The sequence below is a fragment of the Pongo abelii genome, chromosome 8, assembly GCF_028885655.2.
Source record: "Pongo abelii isolate AG06213 chromosome 8, NHGRI_mPonAbe1-v2.0_pri, whole genome shotgun sequence".
Lineage (NCBI taxonomy): Eukaryota > Metazoa > Chordata > Mammalia > Primates > Hominidae > Pongo > Pongo abelii.
Genome location: NC_071993.2, coordinates 48,989,425 through 48,997,210, shown reverse-complemented (window position 1 = coordinate 48,997,210; position 7,786 = coordinate 48,989,425). Strand labels below are relative to the sequence as shown.

At 56.3% G+C, this 7,786-nt stretch overlaps 1 long non-coding RNA gene across 1 annotated transcript; it reads right to left on the bottom strand.

The window, feature by feature from the left end:
- Positions 1–4,535: 4,535 nt before the first annotated feature.
- Positions 4,536–7,082, bottom strand: LOC103891621 (uncharacterized). Its single transcript, XR_655877.4, has 2 exons — positions 6,921–7,082; positions 4,536–6,093 (listed from the first exon to the last, which is right to left on the bottom strand). It is a non-coding gene; the product is annotated as an uncharacterized LOC103891621 (long non-coding RNA).
- Positions 7,083–7,786: the final 704 nt, after the last annotated feature.

The following is a 7,786-nucleotide window of genomic DNA, read 5'->3' as shown; positions in this document are numbered from 1 at the left end:
TGAGCAGGGCCCCGGCAGGCCCGCAGTCAGCCCTCCAGCCATCGGCCACCGACTTCATCCATAGGAGGATGACTCTGGCCATCCCAAGGACACTGCTCCTCTGTCCCTGCCATTGGACCACCCACCACCACCCCAGAAGTCCAAGGGGCATGTCCAGGCACTGTCACTCCTGAGCAGTGACAGACACACAGCCCCAGGGAGGGGAGGCAGAACCTGCCCCAGGAATCTACCCAGGATCCTAGGGTCAAGCGTGGGCTGGGGGCGGGGCAGCCCGACTTGACATCCACTCAGGTGGCCACAGGGGATGCTCAGACTCCCACTGGGCAAGGCTATGAATTGCTCACCAAGCTCTCAGTGCGGTTGATACTCCTGACACAGCTCCAGGCAGGCCTCAGGTGACACTGCTGGGGGACCAGAAGATGGTGAGGGAGGCTAATATCATGTGGAGGAGAGACAGGAGGGCACTCCGGTGTGGGCGGGCAGAAGGGCCATGCTCCGGGCCCTAGGCCCTGAGAAAAGCTTGGGCTCTCCTCACCCTGCCCTGCATAGTCTCTGCCTCTGTGTCTCCCGTAAGAAGGCAATAAGACTGAAGATGAGTCTATCAGCCCAGCCATGGCTGCCCTGTGCACTGAGGCTTCCTGGCGGAGGCTGGCACCTCTCCAACCCCCTTCTGTTCTATGGTCTTGCTGAGCTCTCCTCACTGGGTCCCTTCCACAGGGAGAGGGTGGCAGCCACATGGCTCTGGACCCACCCAAGTGCCCATGCTGGGGGGCACCCTATGCAGGAGAGCACCCTATGCAGCTGAGAGCTGTATCCAGCCAAGCATCCTATGCAGCTGAGCACTCCATGCAGGTGAGCACTGTATGCAGGGGAGCACCCTATGCAGGGGATCACCCTATGCAGCTGAGTGCCCTAGACAGGCGAGCGCCATCCAGCCCCCAGGCATGGCCCTGCAGTTGGCCTCTGAGCATCTCTATTCATCCCCCAAGAACGCAAGCACTGCCCCCGGACTGAGCTGGGCAGGGCAGCGGATCCATCAGTGATCCTTGGACACAGGGCTGGTGCAGGGGGGTGCTCAGCCACAGTTTCTAGGATGAGCAAAAGGAGGAGATTAGTGCTTGGAAATCTTCTATTTAATTCCAACAGAGACCTCTTATCTGTCTGTCTTGTTTGTTTTTCACAACTGGCTGGGCTGTGTCCACCACCTTCATGTGTGTGTTGGGGTCTTCCAGAGGAACAGAACCCGTAGGAGACATCCAGGTCCATGGCACAGATTTGTCATGGGAACTGTCTCACAGAACTGTGGAGGCCAAGAAGTCCCAGGACCCGCTGTCTGCAGGCTGGAGCCTGGGGAGCCATTGTTTGGCTTCAGTCTGAGTCCGAGGACCTAAGAACCAGGGGAGCCCATGGTGTGAACCCCAGTCCAGGGGCAGGAGAGGACCCATGCCCCAGCTCAAAGGCCAGGTGTCCTCCTTCCTTGGCCTTTCTGTTCTCTCCAGGCCGTGAGCAGAGTGGATGCTCCCCAACCGCATGGGAAGGGTCTGCTTTACTCAGGTGGCTGATTCCGACACTAATCTCACCCAGAAATGTCCTCACAGACACCCGGAATCATATCTGACCTGGGCACCCCAGGGCCCCATCAGGTTGACACATAACCAGCATAACATCTTAGTTCTGCCCACCTCATGCCCCATGCCTGCTGTCATGCTGGGACCTATGGGCTGTCCTGCTGAGACAGGCACCTGAGCAGCAGGCACACGAATGACCAAAAGGACCCTCACACATCAATCTAAATGCCAGATGCAGCACCACATGTTTTGGGCTCACACAGCCCTGAAGGTTGAGGACAGCTGGCCACACAGGTCATTAGTGGGGAGCTGGGACATGAACCCAGGCCCAGCTGGCATCCCAGCTAAAGCTCCCCACCACTGTGTAGTGACCCAAAGGATGCACCAGCCCCAGGCGCCTTATAGCTTCCCACTGTCTGATGACAAGAGCGAGGACGCCACGGTGCCAGGCGCTGCATGGCACTGCGGTGACAGAGACCACACCCCCCACCTCCCATACCCCACCCCCCAAGGACTCTAACCAGCTTTCCAGCATCCTGTAGCTGGCGAGTTATATTTATTTCTGCCCTTACTTATCTGAATGAATTGGTAGCAGCTCGCAACATAACACAAATACAAGAAAACTGAAACCATCATGGCTAGACAACAGTTGTGTGTGTTTATGCAACCATATCACACAGATAACAATTTGTAGGCACATAAACATGTATTACACACACACACGCACATACACACATGAGGTCTGCCCAAATTTCCAAAAAGAATGGTGCTGGTGCAGCATCTGAACAGCTGGACAGGGGCCATCTGCGTGTGATGGGAAGGCCAGGAAAGAAAACAGCAGCGTGAGCCTTCAATGATTTCTTAAGGACATGTCTCTAAATGATTTAATCCCTTCCTGAGACACTGCCCATGAATTGATGACCTCTGCTTTTCCTTTCTCTCGTCTGATGAGCAGTGGCTCTTCTGACAGGCCAGTAAATTTCTCTCATTGCTTCTGCTAAGAAATTTTTTTGAGATGATGAGGGGAAAGTGCTTTCTTGCAAGCACTCTGCACCCCACCCCCTTCCTCTCCACAGTGGAAGGAAGGACGAGCCAGTGGCAGAGCTCCGGGGATGAGCCAAGTCCTGTTAAATTAAAACAAATGCCGGCGACTTCCCGATGGTGACTCATACACAAGGAGGCCGGAGACAGGGGACACACAGCTGGCTGCCTTCCGAACTGTGCCCAAGCCCGCCATGAAGTGGCCATGAGCGGAGCACCTCCCAGCCACCTGCCTCACCCAGAGAACCCCAAATTTCAACACTCATCTCTGAAGGGGAGAGGGGATGCTTGAAGGACCCATAAGGAACCTCAGTCCACCTCCCAGAGTCAGTGTTACAACCATCCAACAAACGCATGCCTACCATGCATTTCTGCAGGCCAGGCATATAGCAAGCTTGTGCCTGCCAGACACCTTTACCAGAAGTCCTCCAGGATGCACCACCAGGAAGTGCTGTGCAGAGCCCTAGAGACTGACTACAGCAGCCAGCCAGGGAAGGCTGGAGGAAGAGGGGACGGGTGCAGGATCAGGAACACCATGACAGGCGAGGAAGGCACCCCGAAGGAGGGTGCAGTGGGCAGGGGGCTGAGCCCACACTGATCTGGGTACCCTGTGGGGTGGTCTGGAGACCCCAGAGGCACAGGGAGGGGACTGGGTGAGCACAGCCTCCAGTCGGATTAGCAGCCCCAGCCTCCTGTCTCTGCCTGGGTGCTGGGAAGCTGTGTCACGAAGACCTTTCCCATTGCCATCAGGGTTCAACCCACACATCTGGCCGCCTGCTGTGCCTGCCTGCAGAGAGAAGCGGGAGCTGAGGTCTCAGGTGTGGGCAGGATCTGGGACAGCCTGGATGCCTTTGGTGAGGATTCAAGGGTGGCCACTACCTGGGCCTGAGCTGGGAACTCCCTACTGTGGCCCCTCCAGGCTGGGAGACTGGTGCAGTGCCCCCAGCCCTTCTCCAGGTGTCCGGCCACCCCCAGCTACCAAGCCTGCTGGGAAGGGGCCCTGAGTGGGAATGAAGCAAAATGCCAGTGTCCAGGCACAGACCCCCGATGCCCAAGACCTGTCCCGGGGAACACACGCAGCCAGAGCAGCTCCTGGGCCTCTGGACTCGGGGTGGGGGTGTGGCACTCTCCAAGGGAGGCCAGCCGGAGACTCAAGGGACATTCCCCTCCTTAGTGGAACAGGGCCGTGACTGACTAGAAAACAGTCTGAACTTATGAGTGGCTGAAAAAGAAACAAAAATAAGATGGCAACAGGCCAGAAAGATGCTTGTATCAAATATGACAGACCAATTGCTAACATTATTATACATTAAAAATTCCCTTGCATTTTAACGAATTCAAATTCTGGATAGATAGAGGCATGATGGGTATGAATAGATCTTTCATGGGTGAAATACAAAAAGCAACGAAACCAAGACCAAAACCCAAAGTAGGGTGAACTGCTCAGCCACCACAGCAGTCAAGGAAACTCAGACAGAAGGAGACGGTGCAGTTTTATACCAAACTAGTGTTACCATGGCAAAGCCAACAGCAACGAGTCTGGGTGCAGGAGCCAGGCCGGGGCAGTGTCCTGGGAGCCCAGGGCCCACAGTTCACTGCATTCACAATCTGACTGGAGTGGTCATTCTACACTCAGGGGTTCGCCCATGGAAATGATTGGGAAAGAGAAGAGCTGTGTGCACTGCTAGGCTCACCATGGCACTCTCTTCATCAGTAAAAATCAGAACAGTCTACGGGAGCCCCAGCAAGAGATATGGAGGAAACCTCGAGACAGGACAAACTGTCAAGCCTCTTTCTGGCACAAGGTTAGGGGCAAAGCCCTTGAACAGACAGACACGTGTGATGTTGCCTGAGTGATGGGTCAAGATGGCCAAAGAGCATGACGGCAGTGGCGAGTAAGGAAGTCTTCCCCCATACACAGAAGGCTTCGCCACATCCTGTTTATTCCAGTGTCCAGGTCATGGGCAGTGGCCATGATAACACCGCAGGTGTGTGCTCCCCGGAATGTGCTCCTGGTTGCCCCCTGAGGTGCAGGGTCCTCCTCTTCCTTCCCAGCTCACACCTCGTAGCCCACATCCTTGGCAGAGGGCCCTGTCACAGCCTGTCATCGTCCACTCACTCTATGCCCCATCTCCTTCAGGAAAGGGTGTCCAGCCATCAGCACCAGTGGACAAAATGTACAGAAACCAAGCGGGCTCATGCGATAAAGAAGGGAGAGACCAAGGGCTGCACCTGAGGGCCAGTCCAAGGAAAGTAGGTCTGGGGTGGAGCGTAAAACTTGGCACTGAGCTTCCTGGAAGCCAAGGTAAAAAGGGGAAAAGATCTACAACAACCCTCCTCAACCAGGACAAAAAGCCACGCTTATTTCTTGGGAAAGACCTTATCATGTGTTTGCTTAGATAAAGGTCCTGAGGACATCCCAGAGTCTCCAGCTGTTTCCCACCTAACTTGAGAACGTTCTTCCGTGACCTGATCTCACCTCAACCTCATCCAAACGCCCTTAAGTTCTGGTTCTGTAACACATTTCCATGGAGAACTTCGTGATGTCATCAAGGCAGGCCACTTTGAACTATTCCGACTGTGGATATCGTCTGGAGTGGGTGGCTGTCATGGCCACAGCCCCTGGCTCCAATACCACCTTGGGTTTCGTCCCGTGATAAGCATTAGCATGGGGGGGGGGGGGCGCCTGCTGCTCGCTTGTGGGTCCTGGTCGCCTCTGGGACACAAGAGACCTTGCTGCCATGTGCCTGAATGCATCCACGGACTCACCAGCAGGAGGGAGGGGGGCGGTTGTCAGCCCAAGCAGCTGCCACCGTGAGCAGTGGACACAGGACCAGCTTCCGGGGATGATCCTGTCCTCTCCTAGCACAGCCCCGTGCATGGACAGGGCATCCACGCCATCCGTGTCACCCAGGGCAGGTCACTGAGCCTCCCGCAGCCCCGTTTCCCCGAGTCGCCCAGGCGCGGTGGAGCATACGCAGCACAGTTGTTTTAGGAACTGGATGACTCACGAAGCTCCTGGCAAGTAGTAGGCCTGGCACGTGGTTGTGGCACTTTTTTCTAACTGCCTGGGTTCCATCTCAACTCCCAGAGAGTGAACATCCCACCTCTCATCTCAGGACTGGTGCTCTCCGAAGCATTAAGTAGGAAATTGAGAGTAGCAGCAAGTGAGACTTAGGGGGCGGGTGGGCAGAAATCAGTGATGGCATAGCCGTGCCACCATGACCATCCTGGCCATTGTCTCCTGTGTCTCCTGCTCCTCCAGGTCTCCAAAGTCTCATGCCGCGTTCTCCAGCAGCCGCTCTCTGTGATGGGAGGGTGGGTACAGGGTGGGTTTGTGGGTGATTCTGCTGAAGCCAGGGAGATGACGTCTGTCCAAGGACGCTCAGCCTAGAGCCCAGGCTCCAGGAAGCTCTGTGGGGTACAGCTGACGTCACTGGGCATCTCTTTTCTGTCTGCTCTGCTCACAGAAACCTGCAGGACACTGCCCATGAGGTGAAGTGAGCAAAGAGGCCAGGCCAGTCCTTCCCAGCCCCATGGAAGCCAGTTCAGCAGGACCCCACATGGATGGGCTTCTGCAACCGTGAGCAAAGGGGGCCCATCAGGCTGCGCCCAGCCCCTAGGACACACACGGGAAGGGCTTCTTCCCAATACCTGCTGCCTGCTGCCTCTGCACAGCCGTGGTGTGCACCCTGCTGCAGGGAGTAGGCACCCTCACCCCTGTGGCCCATCTTCCCCTTCTTGTCCTCACTCTGAGGCCATAGAAAACTGGCCTGCAGCATCCTCACCCTCAACCTTGCCCTGCTGGGAAAACTTAGACCCTCAACTAAACTCGGGCCCCCGGACACACTCGCTCGGCTGCAGTTCTCAATCTTCCTGCTGCCTGGAAGGCCCTGTCCTGTGTTTCACACTTGCTAAGCAGAGTCCCCTCTGAATTCAGCCCCCTGGATCCAGCCCAGCCCTCCTGGATCCACTTGCCAGAGAGCCCCTGACCCCGCCAGCCCCTCCCACTGACTCCAGTGCAGGTCGGTGAAGGTGATTGTGACAGCTCTGGTAATCCTGGGAGAACCCCCGGGATTAAGCACAGCTCTCGGGCTCTAATTACAGCTGATTACCATAATGGAGAGAATATCTGGATTCTCCCCTAATTTCCTCTCCTCTTAAAATTTTCAATTAAGAGCCTAATCTTGATGGAAAATGGCTGCTTTCTGGAGTATTCTTTGCAATGCTGATTCCTCATTGCTAAGTGCTTTTTCTAGACAGATGGAGGCTCTCAATTATTCCAAATAAAATCAGAGCAAAGGAGCTCACCCCAAGAAGGGAGGAGAGCAGAGCAGCAATGGGCTGTGCCCCAGAGCCCTCCCCGCTGCTGGAGACACCGGGTGGGTGAAGGGTCTCTTGGGCGCTTCCAGCCTGCAGAGCTGCTGAGAGCCAGGCCTGGCTGCCAACAAAGCAGCTGAAGTCTTGAGAAAACTTCCTGATTGCATTAGCGAGGTCGCACCACCAGGACATAATCAAATCTCCCTGGAGGACGTGGCTTCCGGAAGGGCTGCTACAAGCCAGTAGCAGAACAAGGGCAACCAGGGTCAGACACAGCGGAAGGAGGGAAGTCCCAGAGCTGAGCGTGGGTGGGCATCAGAGGGGTGTGGGCTGCACCATCGGGGTGCAGGGGCCAGCGGGCAGTGCGGGTCCACTCAGCCCAGGGCCAGCCTTTCCCAGCGGTCACGTGCAGAAACCTGGCACACGTCAAGGGGCAGCGGTCCCATATCATAGGCCCTCCTGGTGTTAGCAGTCAGGAGGGTGCCTAGAAAAGCCCCACGGCCACAGGGACAGCAGGATCTGAGCCCGCCCTCCACACCAGGAGCCTGCCCAACACCGTAGGCAGGGCCCGGGTGCCCTGCTCAGGAATGAGCTCTGGTTCCAGCTCGGCCATCCTAGTTTCACCCTGTCTGTAACTTAGCTGACCAGGAAGATGGCTGTGACAACCACAGAAAATCCCGACACAGAGCTGGCAAGAAGGAGCTGTGCCCATGGGAGCTTTGGAGTCCTCAGGCCAGGCCGGCCCTGGCTCTGCCACCTCCTGGCTGGAAGACCTTCAGGCACCTACTGAGCCTCTCAGGGGCTCAGCATCTCGTCTGTGGGACAGGGATAATAATAGGGTTGTTCTGAGAGTAAAA